The 21789-nt window shown below is 34.5% G+C and overlaps 1 long non-coding RNA gene across 5 annotated transcripts in view; it reads right to left on the reverse strand.

Annotated features, from left to right (window-relative positions):
• Positions 1–21789, reverse strand: part of LOC138701702 (uncharacterized) — a 170611-nt gene that overhangs the window by 23629 nt on the left and 125193 nt on the right. For 2 of the 5 annotated variants that reach the window (XR_011332672.1, XR_011332671.1), the window contains exons 3-4: positions 14178–14254; positions 8015–8104 (exon numbers count right to left, since the gene is read on the reverse strand). This is a non-coding gene — a long non-coding RNA (uncharacterized lncRNA). Of the gene's footprint in view, positions 1–2401; positions 8105–11283; positions 11385–14177; positions 14255–21789 lie in introns of those variants that run through there. The other 3 variants (XR_011332673.1, XR_011332670.1, XR_011332674.1) reach the window with 3 other exon arrangements.

Here is a 21789-nt window from a genome sequence, read left to right on the forward strand (position 1 = left end):
TCCTACTTTTCGTACTACTCCTATCATACTTTTTATAGTACTCTCCTACTTTTCATGCTACTCCTGTTGTATTTCATATTTCTTCTCTCCTCCTTTCATTCTACTCCTGTTATTATTTTCATACTCCTCTCCTACTTTTCGTACTACTCCTATCATACTTTTTATAGTACTCTCCTACTTTTCATGCTACTCCTGTTGTATTTCATATTTCTTCTCTCCTCCTTTCATTCTACTCCTGTTATTATTTTCATACTCCTCTCCTACTTTTCGTACTACTCCTATCATACTTTTTATAGTACTCTCCTACTTTTCATGCTACTCCTGTTGTATTTCATATTTCTTCTCTCCTCCTTTCATTCTACTCCTGTTATTATTTTCATACTCCTCTCCTACTTTTCGTACTACTCCTATCATACTTTTTATAGTACTCTCCTACTTTTCATGCTACTCCTGTTGTATTTCATATTTCTTCTCTCCTCCTTTCATTCTACTCCTGTTATTATTTTCATACTCCTCTCCTACTTTTCGTACTACTCCTATCATACTTTTTATAGTACTCTCCTACTTTTCATGCTACTCCTGTTGTATTTCATATTTCTTCTCTCCTCCTTTCATACCACTCCTGTTATTCTTTTCATATTTCCACTCTCCTACTTGTATACTATTCCTGTTATTCTCTTCATATTTCTCCTCTCTTTTCATATTACTTCTGTTATTATTTGAATACTTCTCCCTTCTCCATTTCATACTACCCATGTTTAATATTTTCATATTTCTTCTCTATTCCTTTCATACTACTTCTGCTATTCTTTTCATATTTCTCGTCTCCTCCTTTCATATAACTCCTATAATTATTGAAGACCTTCCTCGAATAAGCTTGTAACCAACAAACCAATAATACACGTTTCGCGAAAAAAGAATGTAATTTCAGGGGCATATTTCGTATTGTTATAAATAAATGCTTCAAAATTACTTTTTCCTCCGAAGTCACGTGTTTCATTAATTTGATGTTACGCCCTTTTTCGGGGGAGGTCTTCAATTATTTTCATATTTCTCTTCTCGTCCCTTTACTAATACTGTGGTTATTTATCTTCATATTTCTCCTCTCGTTTTCTCATTACTTCTGTTATTGTTTTCATACTTCTGCACCCCTTAATTTCATACTACTTGTGTTATAATTTTCATACATTTATCTCCTCTTTTCATACTTTACACTACTGCTGTTATTATTTTAATATTTCACGCCGCGTCGTTTTCATTGTACTCCTGTCATTATTCTCATACTTCTCCTTTAATACTATCCTTGTTATTATTTTCAGATCCTTTTCTTGCTACTCCTGTTATTCTTTTTAAATACGTCCTCTTCTTTCATACTACTCTTATTATTATTATTATTATTATTATTATTATTATTATTATTTTCATATTTCTCCTCTCCTGCTTTTCATAATATTCGTATTATTCTTTTTTATACTTGTGCTCTCTTCCTTTTCATATTACTCCTGTTATTTTTTCTTAATTCTCTCCTTTCCTACTACCCATGTTGTTATTGTCATAATTCTGCTCTCTTCCTTTTCATACTATTCTTGTTATTATTTTCATATTTCTCTTCTCCTTCTTTTCATAATATTCGTATTATACTTTTTATACTTCTGCTCTCCCCCTTGTCATACTACTGTTTTTTTTTACATTTCTCCTCTCCTTTCATACTACTCTTGTTATTATTTTCATATTTCTCTTCTCCTTCTTTTCATAATATTCGTATTATTCTTTTTATACTTCTGCTCTCCTCCTTTTCATACTACTCCTGTTGTTTTTACATTTCTCCTCTCCTTTCATACTACTATTGTTATTATTTTCATATTTCTCTTCTCCTTCTTTTCATAATATTCGTACTATACTTTTTATACTTCTGCTCTCCTGCTTTTCATACTACTCCTGTTGTTTTTACATTTCTCCTCTCCTTTCATACTACTCTTGTTATTATTTTCATATTTCTCTTCTCCTTCTTTTCATAATATTCGTACTATTCTTTTTATACTTCTGCTCTCCTCCTTTTCATACTACTCCTGTTGTTTTTACATTTCTCCTCTCCTTTCATACTACTATTGTTATTATTTTCATATTTCTCTTCTCCTTCTTTTCATAATATTCGTACTATTCTTTTTATACTTCTGCTCTCCTGCTTTTCATACTACTCCTGTTGTTTTTACATTTCTCCTCTCCTTTCATACTACTATTGTTATTATTTTCATATTTCTCTTCTCCTTCTTTTCATAATATTCGTACTATTCTTTTTATACTTCTGCTCTCCTGCTTTTCATACTACTCCTGTTGTTTTTACATTTCTCCTCTCCTTTCATACTACTCTTGTCATTATTTTCATATTTCTCTTCTCCTTCTTTTCCTAATATTTGTACTATTCTTTTTATACTTCTGCTCTCCTGCTTTTCATACTACTCCTGTTGTTTTTACATTTCTCCTCTCCTTTCATACTACTCTTGTTATTATTTTCATATTTCTCTTCTCCTTCTTTTCATAATATTCGTACTATTCTTTTTATACTTCTGCTCTCCTGCTTTTCATACTACTCCTGTTGTTTTTACATTTCTCCTCTCCTTTCATACTACTCCTGTTATTATTTTCATATTTCTCTTCTCCTTTTTTTCATAATATTCGTACTATTCTTTTTATACTTCTGCTCTCCTCCTTTTCATACTACTCCTGTTGTTTTTACATTTCTCCTCTCCTTTCATACTACTCTTGTCATTATTTTCATATTTCTCTTCTCCTTCTTTTCATAATATTCGTACTATTCTTTTTATACTTCTGCTCTCCTGCTTTTCATACTACTCCTGTTGTTTTTACATTTCTCCTCTCCTTTCATACTACTCTTGTCATTATTTTCATATTTCTCTTCTCCTTCTTTTCCTAATATTTGTACTATTCTTTTTATACTTCTGCTCTCCTGCTTTTCATACTACTCCTGTTGTTTTTACATTTCTCCTCTCCTTTCATACTACTCTTGTTATTATTTTCATATTTCTCTTCTCCTTCTTTTCATAATATTCGTACTATTCTTTTTATACTTCTGCTCTCTTCCTTTTCATACTACTCCTGTTGTTTTTACATTTCTCCTCTCCTTTCATACTACTCTTGTTATTATTTTCATATTTCTCTTCCCCTTCTTTTCATAATATTCGTATTATTCTTTTTATACTTCTGCTCTCCTGCTTTTCATACTACTCCTGTTGTTTTTACTTTTCTCCTCTCCTTTCATACTACTCTTGTTATTATTTTCATACTTCTCTTCTCCTGCTCTTCATAATATTCGTATTATTCTTTTTTTTACTCCTGCTCTCTTGCTTTTCATACTGCTCATGTTATTTTTATACTAATATCTTTTCATATTTATCCTGTTATTATTTTTATATTTCTAATCTCCTGCTTTTCATACTCTCCTGTTATTATTGTCATATTTCTGTTCTCCTACTTTCTTACTACTCCTGTTATTGTTTTCATGTTTTTGCTCTCGATGTTATACGTCTGTTATTCTTCGCGTAATTCTTCTCTCCTCCTTTCAAATGACTCTCATTATTATTTTATTTTATCCTCTCCTCCTTTTGATACCAGTCCTGTTTATCTTTCCATAATAATTATCTTATCCTTTTCATATAACCTTGGTTCCCTTTTAATACTTAGCTCTGTTCTCTTCACCCTTTCAGTCTTCTCTTTTTCGTTTTTTCTTACACCTCTTCTTTTTTTCATACCTGAATTGCGTACCCTAGAATATTTATCCTCTCCTCCTTTTTATTCTTCCTCTGAACTTTTCATTTCATCTCTTTTCGTTTAGACAGTTCTCTTTCCTTCATTTTCTTTTCTCTCTCCTCATATTCTTATTTCTTCGTTCTTCCTGCTTAACTCAATTTCTCTTCCCATTTTCTTCACTTCTCATTGCCCTGAGTTTTTCTTATTTATTTTTCCTCTCTAATCGTGTTTCTTATTTGTCGTTCTTATATAGGCCTATATTGTACTTCACTTTTATTCTCCTGTTTACAGTACTTTTTTCCCCTTGCCCTTCATTTTCCCTTGTTTACCTATTTCTCCTTTGCTTCGACATCACTGCTGCGCCCCTATACTTTTATCTTTCTTTTCATCCTTTTTCTTTTTCCCTTGTTTATTTCTCCTTACTTTTCTTCTTCACTTCTCTACTCTCCTCTTATTTCTCTGTTGTATTTCTTTATTAAGTATTATCGTTCTGTCACTAGTCATTTTATACTTCTTCTTGCTCCTGCCAGTGATCGAGTTCCCGTACCTTTACTTATAAACGTTCTGAGTTTCGACATGAACACATTATTACTAGAGATGAACAACGATCGAGAAAGCAAGATTAACAGCGCCCGCAAAGCCGAAAACCCGCAAGACAATGTTGTATACGTTGCATTATTGACGTAAAGACTGCTTGTGAGTTTTTCGAGACGCCGAGATTGATCACTCCCGAAGTCAAGCAGCCTTGAATCGCCACAGTTGTTTATACCTGACTGAACTTTTATCTACTTTGGCAACTGTTATATATATATAACCATGTATAAACAATCAAGTAGGTTATTTGAAACATCATCTCTACCTTTCAGTGTATAATAATCAGGGAAAGGAAGTTCATGCTCTAAAAACGTGAAGAATATGTATGCATTTATGCCGTAAAAATAGATAAATAGGCCTATGCTACAAAATATGCATTATCAGTTTGAGATTATTTTAACAGAATAATAAGGTATAGGTAACTTAAGTTTAGTCTATGAATTTTGAAGTGTTTGCCTCATTGCTGAATGCTCCATTTATGCTGTTGCAGTTCACAACTAAGCAGTGATATATGTTTTCTGATGTCATTCTTCGCCTGTTGTCCCTCAGCATAGCTTGTAGCGCGAAAAACTTCGTTCTACGTCACAAGAAGTAAGAGGGGCTTGCACAAAAGCTGTGAGCTGTTCTGTAGAAAATTTTATTGGTTTTTGGGGTGTTTTTCCTTCGAAAATATCTTGAATTTCTTTAAGTTGGTAATAGCTAGGGTTTTTGGAAAGAATATTTGCTGTTTTCTCGTTCACTTTATCTCCTACATTTCCTGGAACTTGGATATTGTTATATCAAAATGTGCTAAAGAATGAAGTAAAGGAATACCAATTGCTAACTTGAGAGGCTCCCTATGAGGGCGTCATCGTTACGTTCAAAATTCATAAACATAAATTAGTCGTGTTTACGAGGTTACACACTTTTAAAAATGAGGGAAAGACGAATAAACATACATAATATGCAGTTTCCCTGCAAAAATGTTAAAATATGACGCTTTTATAAATAAAGGCAAAATATGCACTTTTATGCACAATAAAAGTAATATCATTGTATTCAGAAATTTGTGATTCATGTAGATAATCTTTCAGCATATTCACACAACGATATAGAACAAATATGCAAATGCATGAACTTCCTTTCCCTAATAATAATCCGTTCCCCAATCTTTATTTAATTACTAGGCCCTTATTAAAAGGCTAGGAATTTTCTTTTCATGTATTTGTGTTCAAGTGTGCAATCTCAAATAAAAAGATATTAACATTGTTTTATGTTTCTTAGGAATGCAAATTTATTTCAGAATTGTTTTTTTTTATATTTATATAACCATAGGTAATATAATAGACTATAATAGAACTAGAACATTTTGATAACTAAGATACTGTTCTGTTTTGCCTTTTTGTCTCATTTAAACATTTATAATGTTATTTATTTCAATGATCTGTGTTATTCAAAGTTACGAAATCTTTCCACGCCGACCAAATGCTATTTCGAGAATGATAAGCGAGACTCGAAGCGCATGAGAATGACGAGACGAGACTCGAAAGACAAATGCAACGAACTGCAGCGAGAGCTGCAGTTAGTTTTGTTCATCTCTAATTATTACTGTCGAATTGTGTTGAGTGGTACAGTACCTTCTCGATTCCACACAAAGCGATAGAATCGGTTTTAAGAAAGTCTTCTCAACAGGATGTACAAACCTGTATGTAAATCGTGACAAGTTTAAATTTATGTCGATAAGAGTCTCTCGTTTTAACGACGAAAATGCATTAACACGTTTATGTCCCTCTAGGTGAGCGTAACTATGGCAACATATCTCTGCTGCCAACTCTTAACGACGTAGTATTCACTTGTTAAGGGTTTTAAATTAAACTCCGGGTCTTTGGACCCAACTGATACAAGATGGAGATAAAACGATGAAGGAATTTGTATCATGATTTTTCCGCGAATACAGGCTGGCAATCGGGCATCGAACTAGAAGCGATCACCTCCAGCACTTGGCACAGAACATAGGGATTTTCTAGGAACTCATGAGGAAATGTGAACCGACCGCGTAGGTCGAGAGACGGCTGAGCTCCCTGGATGGTTTTCCTGCTCGTTTGGAATTCCATTAATACCAATCAGTAACTCAAAATTGACGTATGAGTGTAATTAAATGACACTTACTGTATCATATGTATTACGAATTACAATAATTTCAGTGAAGTTTTTGTCATTAACTACTACAACACTCTTACAGACCATTTTATTTGGCCATTGGAGGGAGGCGGACAACCGAAGGGGAAGTGAAGGAACTGTCTGACTTATTAACGGATTTTCATTTTCCTTACGTCAAACACTTAAATATAATTTTATACAGTATAAGGTTAGAAACTAATGTTTAGTACGTGTAACGAAGAAAGAAGTGAATAAGAAAACATAGGACACATTATCACAACCTAAAATTAACTGACAAAGTTTCAAAATCAGGAATTGTGTCACTTACTGCCAGTCGTAGTTGATCACGAAGGTATTGTCTGCCAGTCGTGATCTAAATTTGGTTTTTACTATTTTCATTGCTGAAAATAATTTTTCACAAACGTAAGTTGTAGCGAACATGGTTTCAACAGAGCAAGCGAAAGAACGAAGCTTCGGATATATATATATATATTTTTTTTTTGGCAAGAGTTTGAAAAGTTCAACATTTGTCAAGTCCTTACATGTAGCTTTCATTTAACATCACATTGTAAATTTGTGAGTTTCAATTGAAGATCTAACCGCATTATTCGTACATCTGCCGAAAAAGGATCGACGTACAGAGGTGATAATAATAATAATAATAATAATAATAATAATAATAATAATAATAATAATAATAATTAACCTTTTAATGTTTTGTGAGTAACATGTAGTATAATGGCGTTTTATGTTATACAGCCGTTTTCCTCGTAATACTTGTGAACAAATCATACATTTAATATTCTCACAATATTGACAGCAAAAAAAAAAAAAAAAAATGCGTCCTCCCATCCTACTTGAAACTTTCGTTTTTGTACAGGTACATGGTTTCGAGAGAGACATTGCGACGATACGCCACTCGCAGGTCAGAGACAAATACAAATGGAACGGAGTTTGACTTGAGTGAGTGAGAGGGTGGGGGTTGGAGGAGGTAGGAAGCAAGAGAAATGCATAGCTATCACTGCGAGCCGCAATGTGCTCGCGAGTCACATTTTCGCCACGGCTGGTCTAAATCCCTAACCACAATCCCAACCCAACCCTCAACTATACCAGTAAACTTGCAACAGAGTTAAAATAGGGAAAATAAATATGATGATGATGATGATGATGATGATGATGATGATGATGATGATGATGATGATGGTGACGACGACGACGATCATGATGAAATGGATAACATGAATGATAGTAATTTTAATCTGTTCAAACTGCTAGTTGATGACTGGATGAATTAACTAATTAATGAATGTCGTAAATGAATACGAAGAATGAATGGATAAATGAATGACTACGATAAGTCATTTTAATATCCCGAAGACAGGAAGACGATGGCACGTGTCATAAATTTGAACACGTCGTAACCTTATCAGTATAGAAAGATCTATCACTTAGTAATATCAATTCAGAGATCCCTGACACAAATTCTGTGGGGCACGGCCCTTTAGATACACACAGATGGGCGTAGTCCTATGACTTGAAGCCTGATTTGAAGGTTCCTTGAACTCCCTCCGTCAATCAGAGCCATTCTTCATTCAAACTGTTCCTGGAACACAGGACATAGCGTTATCAACTTTCTAAAACGAGAAGAAAATGCTCACATTCGATTTCTAAGAAATATCCGTCTTACTTTAATATTCTACCTATAGTCACATCTTCTCTAAAATTACATTTAAAATAACCATTATCAACATGTTTACTACCCCAGAATCAAGAACATTAATACCAAAACCATCATTATTCATCATTAAAACAACCACCACCATCACACCACTTCTACCATATCTTGACATCACTACTAAGATACCAACTACCACTACTACCATGTCTGAATGATAGCGTCAACGAATTTATAAATATGTGGATGTGCAGAGCAGTGGCGACTCGTGATATTTTTTGTATGTAGGATATGACATTGACAACTGATGAGCAAGACAGAAACTAATATTAATAATGATATAATATTAGTAGTAATAATAATAATAATAACAATAATAATAATAATAATAATAATAATAATAATAATAATAGAGCATGCAAAATCAATACAAGTAGGCCTATGTTAGTCTTTGACTCACTATTCTGGAACTGGCAATTTATTAGTAGTGAAGTTCGATTCTCCTCCGCTTTTTAGTTGCGAATATAGCTCCCAAGCCATTGTATTGCCCGATATTTACCGATGTTCCCTCGTACGTTTGCACAATTAATTTCTTGCTACAGTTAAATTCTTCTAAATGATCAAATACAACTTCAGATATTCTTTCGGCTGTCCTGTCATCTGAAAGTCCTGTTAATTCTTGTGTTTTATTATTAATAATGATATAGTAGTAGTAGTAGTAGTAGTGGTAGTGGTAGTGGTAGTGGTAGTGGTAGTGGTAGTGGTAGTAGTAGTGGTAATAATAATAGTAATAATAATAATAGAGCATGCAAAATCAATAGAAGTAGGCCTATGTTAGTCTTTGACTCACCATACTGGAACTGGCAATTTATTAGTAGTGAAGTTCGATTCACCTCTCCTTTTTAGTTGCGAAGATGGCTCCTAAGCCATTGTACTGCCCGATATTTACCGATGCTCCGTCGTACGTTTGCGCAATTAATTTCTTCCTACAGTTAAATTCTTCCAAATGATAAAATACAACTTTAGATATTCTTTCGGCTGTCCTGTCATCTGAAATTCCTGTTAATTCTTGTATTTATTATAGCTCATTTTATTTATTTTTATGTAATTTTGTTTTTCATTCATTTTATTTTTTATTTTATATCATTTTAAATTATTTATTATTTCGTTTATTCTATTCTTTTAAAATGGCCAATGACTGCATTTAAGGAGGCTATAAGGATACTTGAAAATTCTTATTGTAGTCTCTGACAGGGTCTCCACCACCCAGAAAGAAGGGTCGTAGTATTAGGATACGCGGTCATATCCTCAAACGCGGCTAAACTCAAGCCGTATTCCGCCTTCCGCACCCTCCCCTGATTTGAATTGAATTGAAAGAGGAGAATTGGGAGGACAAATTTAAAAGGTACGCAAAATGCGTCCTTGCAAGGGGTTCGGGGCTGTAAGAAACTAAATATGTGAGCTCCAAGCCTGTTGGCCACTTGTCTCACTCCGGGTTACGCTGCTCCACTGAAGAAGCTCTAGAAAATTTTGAAGGGGAAAAACCGAAAATGGACGTAACCTCTTAGGTACTACATACGCGAGGGGACGGAAATGTGATCAAAGTGATCACGGAAGGGACGGGACGAGGAAGAAATGGCTGGTGTAAATCTGCACATTGAAAGGAACTGTGTCATTTCGCAGTGCAGAAGGAGTTGAGAAGACTCGTTTGTTTGCCGTTAGGATGGCAGGTGTAATCTTGCACATTGAAAGGGGCTTTGCCATTTCGCAGTGCAAGTGGAGTCGAGAAGACTCTGTCGTCTGTTGTTCGATGACAAGGCAGGTGAAGACCGTCAGAAGAAACGCCGTGAATTCTGAATCTGCAAATTGAAAGGTTCCCTGTCCTTTCGCATTGCGACTAGATGAGTGGCCTCACACATGTAACAGGCAATTTTGTAGATTCTGAACTAGGGCATTACGTCGTTTGTTAGAAAAGGGGGAATTTATGGGGAATATCTGGGTCTCCTAAGATATATAAAAGTGGTAGTTTTGCATTAATTTTTTTGGCTGAGATGCTAGTATTTTATGGGCCAAGTACCATTTACTAAAACCGTAGAAAACAAAGGTTAAAATTAAGTTATTACCATAATTCAATGGAAACATGTAGTAAGTAATATAAAGTATGCACATTAAAACTAAGTTATATATCACTATTCATTAAACTATGCTTTCTCCGTTTTTAATAAATTGGCGCTTGGTCCACTATGGCTCTGAATCCTTCAATTATAAATGTCGTTAGATAAATAACGTGAATTCTTGTATTGCAAATCTCGGAAGACGGATGAGATTCTGCATGAGCCATCAAGTCATATCGGCATCGGCCCAGTTTCAAGAAGGCAAGCCTCTTACTGACAACTGGATGATGACGGACATACTGTACGTAGCCCTGACGCAGAAATAGCTTGCGTATGTACGAGGAAATGAATGTATCGAGTCGAGACGTGGGCGTTATTCAAGGAAAAGAGCTATTTTTAGAATTGACTGCAATATCTCTTTCAGTTTCTTCTCGCTATGTGTACAAAAGATAGTAATCATAAAAAAAAGGAACCGATTTCGACATTTCCACTGAAATACTTCACAGTCCAGATGTGTGGAAACTAAATCAAACAAATAAAAATGGGGACATATGGAAAGGTTATTGAAAGTATTTCGAAATTCATATTTTTAGGAAATGTGGCTACATGGTCACGCAAGTGGTCCAAGTTCGAGTCCCGCTCAATTCTGGGATTTAAGGAATGTTCCTACACCGCCAATAATCAACGAGTGCAATAGATGATCAACAGCTAGTGTCAGTGATTTAGAATTAAACCGTAGTTCAACATCTAAAGATTTTAAAAGACATCTAAGTGCTCATAATAGTGCATTATGCAACGAGCCATTATGCAATGGTAGTAATTAAGACGCAAGTATGATTGTTTATGAAACGAGCGCAAGCGAGTTTCATAATTTTCATACGAGCGTCTTAATTACCATTATAGGCAAGTTTCATACGACTTTTTATGCTCGACCATATTTCTAACTTGAAATTATTTAAAATGAGGTCTTCTTATGGTTATGTGTGAACTGACCTGAATTGTGAGATGTGCGCAGACGCGAAAGATTGATTTTTTCCGAGGCCGAATGTCATTGTCCTTGGCAGAGAATAAGATGAAGATTACTCTGATATAACCTGGAAATTGATTTAGAATTGAAAAACAAGATGACAAATTGAATTTATTTGAATATTATTTATAATTAACGCTAATTATTATAGTAACAGAACATAACCTTCTGCGACAGTATTGGATTTCCAGCTTCCGTGACTTTTCGCTAATTGTCTTTCGATTGCATATCCGAGAATAATCGATATAACGGTACAAAGCTGACTTGTCATTGGCTGAACACCTGAACTTTAATGAGTAGGTGTACTTTAATGACATGCATTAAAGGACTGCTACCAGGTGTATAATTACTACATTTCGGCATGGTCGAGCATAACATATTTTAAAAGCAATTTATTATAAATTAATTATACAGAGTGGAAAGTAACTTTTACAATCCTTCTGGGATATTATATCTCGAATTATGACAAACAAGAAAATCTAATAATATTTTGTTCCCAGAAGGGCGGTTTTCGAAAAAAATGGTCTTTTGTAACTTGAAATTATGATTAAGTTTTTCATGAAACTGCTCAAAATTGGATTTTATCTCATGTAGGATGAGAGAGTAAGCTATGTATGTGTATGGAAAATGACACAGATTTCGAATAAATCGCGTTAATAGTCGTGTATACATTGCATGGGAACAGGGCTGTGATACGCTGGCAACACTGTTTCTTACGTACGCAAACCATGTGGCCGAGTTAGGTGTACGGAGCGGACGATACGCTTACATTCACTTCGTCATTAGTTGTAGGCTACGTGCAGTTCGTAGCCGTTGAAACATAACGAGATGCCACAGTTTTATAATCGTGAGTATCTGGACATGTTATTAATTTATGGCGAAACTGGTTACAATGCCGCTGCAGCTGTTCGCTTATACCGTGACAGATAACTGGATCAGGAGTGTGAAAGTTGTAGACACGCAACTGATGGACACTTTGAACAATACCTTTAAAAGGCACTGTAGAGAATGGTGTATAAAATTTAACAGTGTACCTCACATTAATGTGTATCATTTTCATTTAGTTTCAAAGTTGTTTATTTCTTCCAAACATTGTATTGTAGTTGAGTTGGAGTGACATCAACTGTCTGATCCTCAATGTAAAATAGTACTGTATTTAAAGGATTCATTTTTTGTGCGTAATTTTTCATTCTACTGTATTATTGATGAAATTGCCTTAAAATGTAACGGAAACTACGTGTTTCTTCGTACTAAATTTAGTGCTGAAACGATACAATAACGAACGTTTCATCATAGATAACGAATAACATAGTTCATGTAATTAACATGTTACGATTACATAAATTTTGATTTGATGCATTCTCAACAGATGTTTTTGTTTACAAAACGGTATGTGTGTACACCCTCTCAAAACCCCTGCCAAGTAGATAATTGGAGCGGTATTCAGTATGCTGGGGTGCAAAGATCTCTGGCACTTTATTTTTATTGTTTTAAGAGAATTTTTTATTTACTGGTTTTATATTTATACTTTGTAATGAATTTCTATATTATTTGTTGGTAATTCGATTTTTTTATTAATATAAGATATTATATTATTATATATACATTATATATAAATTAATTATATTCGTCTCTCGAAATATCAGAAAAACAATTGGTCGTATGAAAAAATATTATTTGACAAAACGTTCCCAAATGACATGATCTGTTATGTGTGTGAAGGATTGTAAAAGGTTACCTTCCACTCTGTATATGCGTTACCATATGATGAAGGATGGATAGAACAGAGAAAACGGTGCAGGAGAGAATTTTTCTCTGTTCTATCCATCCTTCATCATATGGTAACGCAGAATGCCTGCACGGAAATATCATATGTACTTCTGTACATCATAATAATATGATATGCGTAAGTAATCACTTAGTGATTCAAAATGGCGCCCATTCCGTCGGATCCCGGCCACTTAGTCACTCGTAATGAGTGCACCTCTGTACATTGTGCGTTGGACATTGTGCCACTGTCACATATTTTGTGACAAGGTACATGAGGGTAGGCCACCAAAGGAAAACTGAAAGGTAGAACTTAAACTGAGGGGATTCGATCCGGCATCGAAACTGGAATCCGGTGTGGCTTAGTGGATAAAGCGTCAGTACGTAGAGCTGAAAACCCGGGTTCGAGTCCCGATACCGGAGAGAATTTTTCTCTGTTCTATTTATCTTTCACCATTAACGGATTTTGTCTATGTCGCCAGAATTTTGAATCATTCTGTATAACGTGACAGTTGATAATGTTCGTTAATTGAGCTCACTATCAGCTCGTTTCTGAATATCATCCCATGTTGTGAAGGAAGACTTTAGTAAAGTATCGCCAGTCTGCAATATATCCTGTCTTCACACATGTCCCTGGCGTCTCATATTTTTCTCTTAGCGATGTTTATCAATTACGTCATGACAGTGCAGGCTTTATTTCATTTCCGCTTCAGAGATTCTCATACTTCCGTGAGAGGAGAAATCCTTTTCAGACTTCTTTCCTCAATAACATCTGCATGTAAAATGTTCTTTCTCTTGCTTGATGTCTCCGAGTTGAATTTCATTTCCTGGTACTGTGCATACACTTTTCAAATGCTTTGAAATATCCTTTTTGTATTTGTGATTGCAACGACTCACGTACAATATTTCCTTTTACCGTATTGGTATGCGTATACACAGAGTTGAAGTGAGATAGCTGTGCAGATTGAAGGGGGCAATAGAATACATTAAAGTAAATAAAAACCTATTATTCGTTTTGTAATTAAGTGCAAGATTAATTAGAAAATTAGGCTGAAAATCTGCATTGCTTGACAGCAGCGCATCGCCGACTCACCTAAGGATACACACACGAACTCGGTCTGAATAGCAGCATTCCGTCTTTTAGTCACTGTAGTAGGGTTTCCAGACTCCCTAAAGGCAGGAAATAAAAATACATGTTAATATTTTTATTTAATTTTCAAGAAAAACTGCAAAGGGATAAATCATTTCTTATCAGTTTCTCTAATGATGAGAGTGAAAATCAGAATATACGGATAGTAGTTATGGGAAATTTCGACGGGCTTTTCAGAACAAGCGATGCGTGTTGCTTAGTGCCGGTGTGGTTTGTTGCACGTTAACTCTCGGCCACATACGGCACTGCGCACAACAGATCTTCTGCAGGTGTTTTTTTTATTTTTAGTAGGTTATTTTACGACGCTTTATCAACAGCTTAGGTTATTTAGCGTCTGAATGAGGTGAAGGTGATAATGCCGGTGAAATGAGTCCGGGGTCCAGCACCGAAAGTTACCCAGCATTTGCTCTTCTTGGGTTGAGGGAAAACCCCGGAAAAACCTCAACCAGGTAACTTGCCCCGACCGGGAATCGAACCCGGGCCACCTGGTTTCACGGCCAGACGCGCTGACCGTTACTCCACAGGTGTGGACTGCAGGGGTTCTAGTGGGAGTTGTTTCATCGTCCACCCTACAGCCCGGATCTCGCTCCCAGAGATTATCATCTTTTCTTACACCCCAAGAAATTCCTGCCCGGTCAGCATTTTCACAGTGACAGATGCCTGTCACACATTGATTCCGATCGCAGGCGGTAGACTTCTACGACACAGGAATACAAAAGTTCATCCCACGGTATGACCAATGTCTGAAATTCGGTGGGAAATATGTTGAAAAATAACTCAACAATTGCTTTATTTTTTCCAATAAATCTAGGGTTACCATGAGAAGAAATTCTATAGGAGAACATGGGATCTAAAATAAAGGAGGAATTTTTAAAAATTGGTATGAACAAAATTAAAGATAAAAACAATGGCTTACCTTAGTTAGTTTTCTCATTAGTTGCTGGATCAGTATTACATCTGTACCCTACTTATCGGTGGAGCCCACTTTGTGCACAAGAGCCTGAAGAGACAAACTTATAATCTTGTAACAAATAACTATGGAACTGTTCACAGGACATGTCCTTGAAATTATATTTCACCATGATGATACCTCTGACCGTCTCCGTTAGCATACGATTTCGTTCTTTTGTCCAATGAGCAGCTATTAGGGAATATACTCTCTCAGCACTTCCATTGTGACTTGGGATAGAAAAATAGAAGTGATATATTTTTAAGAGTTCTGAGAAAGGTTCAGTGCTCGCATCTTTGTCAAAGTTAACTCGATTGGCATGTATTTGTACATTGCAGAATAAAATTGATAAAATAACTTAGAATCATGAATAGTGATGTTTTTAAAGTGTAAGAATTCAATGCATGTAAATAGGTCATCATATTTTATGTTTTTTAATGTGCTCCAGCTTCAACCATTGAAAGTAGTTAAATTCTTTCATAGGTTTTCACCGTTCGTTTAGATATTCTATGCATAATATCGCACATTATTCAATATTCATATTAATTCTATTTGAAATGCGAAATGCCGGACATTTCAATTTTTTTAAATGCTTGCCGGACAGGATAAAATTATTAAAAAAGAGGACATGTCCTCCTTTTGCCGGACGGATGGTAACCCTAAATAAATCTTTCCATAAAATTGTGTCTTCTTTCTATAAACGGCCCCAAGGAAACTTACTTTTTGGAGACGACTCGTATTATCACTTGTCACATGAAGAAAAATGTTGAAAAAATATCTAAGGTGCATAACTTTACTATACTGCATGTATTTACGTATGCAAGAGAAATATAAGGAGAACAAGTGAATACGTAATGGCGTGTAAGAGGGATAACTTTACTCTAATTTCTTACACATCTTTGAAGTAAAGCTACATCAATTGTAACAAGAGATAATATAACATAAATATCTAGGCGCAGATGCTACTTGCAACACATAATGATAATGTTCCAGTGTGCGATTTAGTAAATAACAAGTAACCTTCAATTTATGGACTGTCCACGAAAACAGATTACGAGAACAATATCCATGTTTTTTTTTTTAATTGCAGATAAATCTTGGTTCCCAACCTACTATTGAATAAAGTTATGTGATATATTATTTGTGAATAAGCAGTCGCGGACAGCCGGTAAGCGATGGTCCTCCAGCTTGGATGTCAGGCCTCGGAATGGAACTCATTCTTTGGCGCGACTACAGCAGAGGAATAAGTTTATGAGATTTGGTACTTGGAATGTTACGATTCTACATTGAACAGCAGAGGTAAAATTAGTAGCAAAAAAAAAAAAAAAACAGCTACATATAGAATAAACTTTGTGGGAATACAGGAAGTTAGGTTAGATGGGAATGGCATATCGCCAATGGAAGATTACTTATTGTATTATGGAGAAGAAAACAATAATCACCAATTAGAAACATAATTCTTTATTAATAAAAGAATATAATCAGCAGTAAAAAAGATCGAATTTATCAGTGACAGGTTATCGTATTTAGTACTTAAAGAGCAGATGTGCGATATCATAGTTATAAATGCACACGCCCCTACAAAAGAGGAAGATGGTCATGTATGGGTGAATCCAGAAATGCTTTACAGAGTGTTAGATGGAAGACCTAAGGAAAAAAGATCTTTGGGGAGGACGAGACGTAGATAGGAGGATAATTTTAAAATGGATTTGAGGTAGATGAGATATGACCTTCCTGAATTCATTAAAGCTATAACAATTATGTATGCTGATGACACTACATTCTTATGTTCTAGCTCTGCTCTGAATTCTGTAAGCAACGATATTCTATCACAGATGGCTCTATGGTTTGAGTCTAATAGTTTTTTGCTTAATCAAGAAAAGACTACAAACATGACGTTTAGCCTAAATCATGTAATAAAAAAGAACAACATACAAAACTATACCAAATTTCTAGAACTTTTTATAGATTCCAGTTTAACATGGGAAAAACATATCGAATATATATGCACAAAGTTATCAAGAGTTATATATTTATTAAATAAATGAGCGACTTACGTTTTTTAAAATTATTTAAGATGTGCCTACTTTTAGTTCTTTCAGTCTATAATTCAGTATGCCTTAATTTTCTGGGGAAATGGTACCAAAATTGGGAGTGTCTTGGTTTTGCAAAAGAAAACCATTAGAATTCTATGTCAATCAAACTATCTTGAAAATTGTCGACCACTTTTCAAACAATCACAGATATTAACTATCGTAAATATACGATCTAGTCCTTTACACTCGACAAAATATAGACAGTTACTCATTAGTAGCCAATATAAATGATCATGAAATTAGAAATAGTGAACAAATTAATATTCCATACTGTAGATTACATAAAACTAGTACACATTTTTCTGTCATGGGAATGAGCTTATATAATAAGTTTTCCAGTCAATATTATAAATTACCAACCAATAGTTTCAGAACTAGATTTTATAATTGGCTTTTAATTAATCCTTTCTACTCTGTAGATGAGTTTCTTAACATAAATTGATACGAAATTGTTTTTTAGTAAATAAAGTTATTTACATTTAGTTACAAATAATACATTAAGAGTGAAGTGTTTTCATTAAATTTTAGAGTTTCAAAATGCTTTGTGCTTTCATTCTAATTAAACTTTACTATTTTCAATTGTATGTGTATTTTCAAATGTATGTTTCCCCCCCCCCTTCTATATTTGTGACGAAGTCTATCACTGTAGGTTTAATGGCTTATTGAATTTAATTGAAATAATGCTAGGGACTGGACTAATCTTGCTCAGAATAGGAAGCGATGGCGGGCTTATGTGAGGACGCCAATGAACCTCTGGGTTCTTTAAATGTCATTTGTAAGTAAATGTATTTTATATATATATATTTTTTATTAAATATTACTGTAAAAATATATATTTGTAGTAATATAAGTTACCATATACAATACCTTTACAACACTCACACATTTATTAAATAACTTCACTGAGTTTGACATTCTGAGTTACATATGGTAACCTATGCTAACAAACAAGATACGCAGTAGTTCATACAAGAAAACTTGTTTACATTTGTGGCAAATAAGCCTACTATGTTTATGCATAAGTATGATAGAGCGTATTTCTCAAAACGACTACTGGTACTTTCACTAGAGACAAACTGACAAAGAAATCACAGACAAGTGACAATTTGAGTCAATTATGTTTCCTACAATCTTTTGACAAGCTTTGTCTTAAACACTTCGGTGGGTGAACGTGTTTGTGACATGATGCCTTACCAGTATGCAGGAGATTGGATTCTCTTCACAACAAACCACGTTGTACTGTTTTCCTGATTTTTTTTAGACATAAACGCATTCTACTAAATCGGCGGAGCAGTGTACTGCCATTGGACGAAATATCCTCGCACCTTTTGACAAGCTTACCAGTTGACTATCAATTTGTGGGCGACAAGTTTGACAAATGATATGACAACTCTCAATTTAGCATTGCGTCATAAAATCATAGAAGAAAAGGAGATTTATTTTGTGGCATTTTCACAAAAAAAAAAAAAAGATAACAAAAGATGAATAAACTCAAAAATGAAAAGAAATTCTCTGTATTGTATTGTATTTATTAACATTCCATGGTATTCGTACATTGCTTCACAGCTAGAATATGGAACAAGCCAAAAAACTTAATACTACTATAAAGTCTTAATTTATAGTCACAGTCTAATTGAAATATATACAGAAGAGGTTTACAATATAGTCTACTAGAGTCGACGGCAATTCGGAAGGCGGTAGTCTGCTAGCGTTTGTGTCGAGAGAGACAGATAGAGAGAGCAAGGCAGCGTACAACATTGCCACATCGTACTTCACGCGCACGTGCAATACAAATAGCGCAGGAGAGAATTTAAATTATCAAACGACAATAATGACCTCAGCCGTTGATTACTGTAAGCATGACACCAAACAAACCCTCTTTCCTTCACTAACAATATTTTTTGCACGGTTCTCAATCCCACATCAGATGCTTCTGCAGTCGTTTCTTGCGCGTTGGCAACGTTGCAGCCAGCATCAAGATGGCCGACAGCGTTCTGCTCGTTATCGTTTTTAAAATAATTATACATCTTAAACACTATTTTCCGCACCTGCCTGTGCAATATTTGTCTTTTTACAGTCTCTTTTTTCATTTATTTATCTTACACACACAGTAAATGTTAGTTTTACTTATTCAGTGTATTGAAACACTCATACTTGAACAAACGAACTCGGGAAGTACTTCTTATAGACTGATTCCGATTGGTTCTATTGTACAAGTTTGTGACGTCACATACCAGAAATGCTACGGCGCATATAGCAGCTGATCGCCTTCCGAAATGCCGTCTAGTTCTAGTACTTACAACATAAAGTTTTGGTATCAATTTCATGAAGCGTTGTTGAATGTCATGAATTCACCTACAGAATAGAAGAGCGTGAGAAATGATGTACTTCTTTAATTTGACCCTAAGTAATCTTATGTTTTGAGTTTCATTTTTTTATATCGATAGGGAGCCTATTAAAAATTTTACTGCCATATAAGCACTCCTTTTTGATAGGACGATAGACTTGCCGAAATTTATTTATTAACAAACCATGGCACGTTGGGTGATTATTATTATTATTATTATTATTATTATTATTATTATTATTATTATTATTATTATTATTATTATTATTATTCACCTCCAGTTACAGTTAAAAGCTGTTCGAGGTTTATTTATTTATTTTTTTTTACTGCTATAAAACGTATCTTCATTCCATAGTCTTAAACGTATTTGTACACTCCTGGTGACATAGACATCACTCTCGCGTTCCTGACTTTATCACATTACTTTCCTTCGGAATATGGACTTTGCAAAAAAACAAGTATTTTCTATTTATAAATTTACAACGTGTCTCCTGTATTTAGAAATATATCGGGCCATAAATGAAAGTATTTTAAAATAGCTTTTACCTTCAGTATCTCGTCCTGGTGAGTCATAAACCATTAATATTATCCAGACTTCCTCCAGCCACATTTAAACAAACGTAGAATTACACCTGAGTTGATTCAAGCTTAGGTTCTTCCCATTTCCGCTTCTATTTATACTCGTTGCGTCACTTTATAAACGTCGTAAGAACATCACTGTGCAGAAGGAATTTTATTATTCTTCGAAATGAAAAAATCACCGAGTTATCATAGAAAGATAATAACTATGAAGACGAGCTCTGTTGTTTGTTTCGATTTCCAAACCATTATGTTAACCCACTAAGATCATTAGAACGACTACTAAAATTATTTTTTCTTTCTCATTGTGAGAAGTATACAGTGTGTTTCATAAGTTCCGCATATTGCTTTTTACATTTAAACGGATAATTGTTTTCGAAAAACTCTCGGACACGTAAAATTTTGTATTTTGAAGGGAACTTTCTTACACACAGGGCTGGGCAAAATACTGACATTCAAGTATTTGAAATACAAATACAAAATACTTCAAAAAATTGTATTTGAAATACAAGTACAAAATACTTTTAAAAATTAACCAAAATACATTTGTATTTCAAATACTCAAAATACATTTGTATTTGAAATACTCGATACAATATATACGCCTAAAGAAATAAGAATAGCCTATTACTGAAAATCTAAAATATTATATTAACATTAAAAGCATTTTACCTCGAAATTTGATATAAACACTGTAACTGAACATTCTTCCTTTTCCCAGTCAGAAATGAAATTATGCTACATATGAATAAATTGCTGCTCCCTTAAAAAAAAAAAAACAGTGTCTCAAGAAGTTTATCAGATAAGGATCCCCTTGCTTGTGAATGAATAAATCCTGCAAAACAGAACAGTCTTTCTACAGGTGCAGAGGTACACAAACTTGTATTATACTTTATAAAAGCTTGTTTCACTGTTGGGTAATTCTCTAGAGTGGACAGGGTTGTCCCTTTGGCATTGAAGATGAGACGGCTCTCTGACACTGCCTCACCAAATGGTAAGAAGAGGACACAGAATATGTGTGTGAAACCAGCTGAGCAGTTCTCGTTACACCTGTTTATATCATGTTTGAATTGCAATATTTGAGAGACTGAGTCATGAAGAGAATTCCATCGAGTTCGGCAAGGAAACTTTGATGAATATTTCAAGACATATGATATAATTTCTGAGGATTTGGGACTCCTAGACGCATTCCATAATGCTGACCATTTAGCAAGTGTTGGGTGATGGATCCTTGATGTTGTTGGAGATTTCGTTATGGCATTAAGAGAATCAGTTGTGGCAAGAAAACTAGCAGATCTGAAATGGATAGGCAAATAACACAAAAGTTCATTCGTCAAATCCAAATCCAAAACTTGAAGGACAAGAAGAAAAAAAAGTATTTTAAGTAGGCCTATTTGAAATACAAAATACATCAATTTTATATATTTAAATACAAAGCACTTTCGAAAATCCTTACAAATTACAAAATACAAAATACAAATGTATTTCAAATACTTATTTCAAATACTGCCCAGCCAGCTTACACAAAGGAAACATTTTTATGGACATTGTTATGAGAGTTGTGATGTCATCAGAAACTTTTTA

Source organism: Periplaneta americana, chromosome 6 (assembly GCF_040183065.1).
Source record: "Periplaneta americana isolate PAMFEO1 chromosome 6, P.americana_PAMFEO1_priV1, whole genome shotgun sequence".
NCBI lineage: Eukaryota > Metazoa > Arthropoda > Insecta > Blattodea > Blattidae > Periplaneta > Periplaneta americana.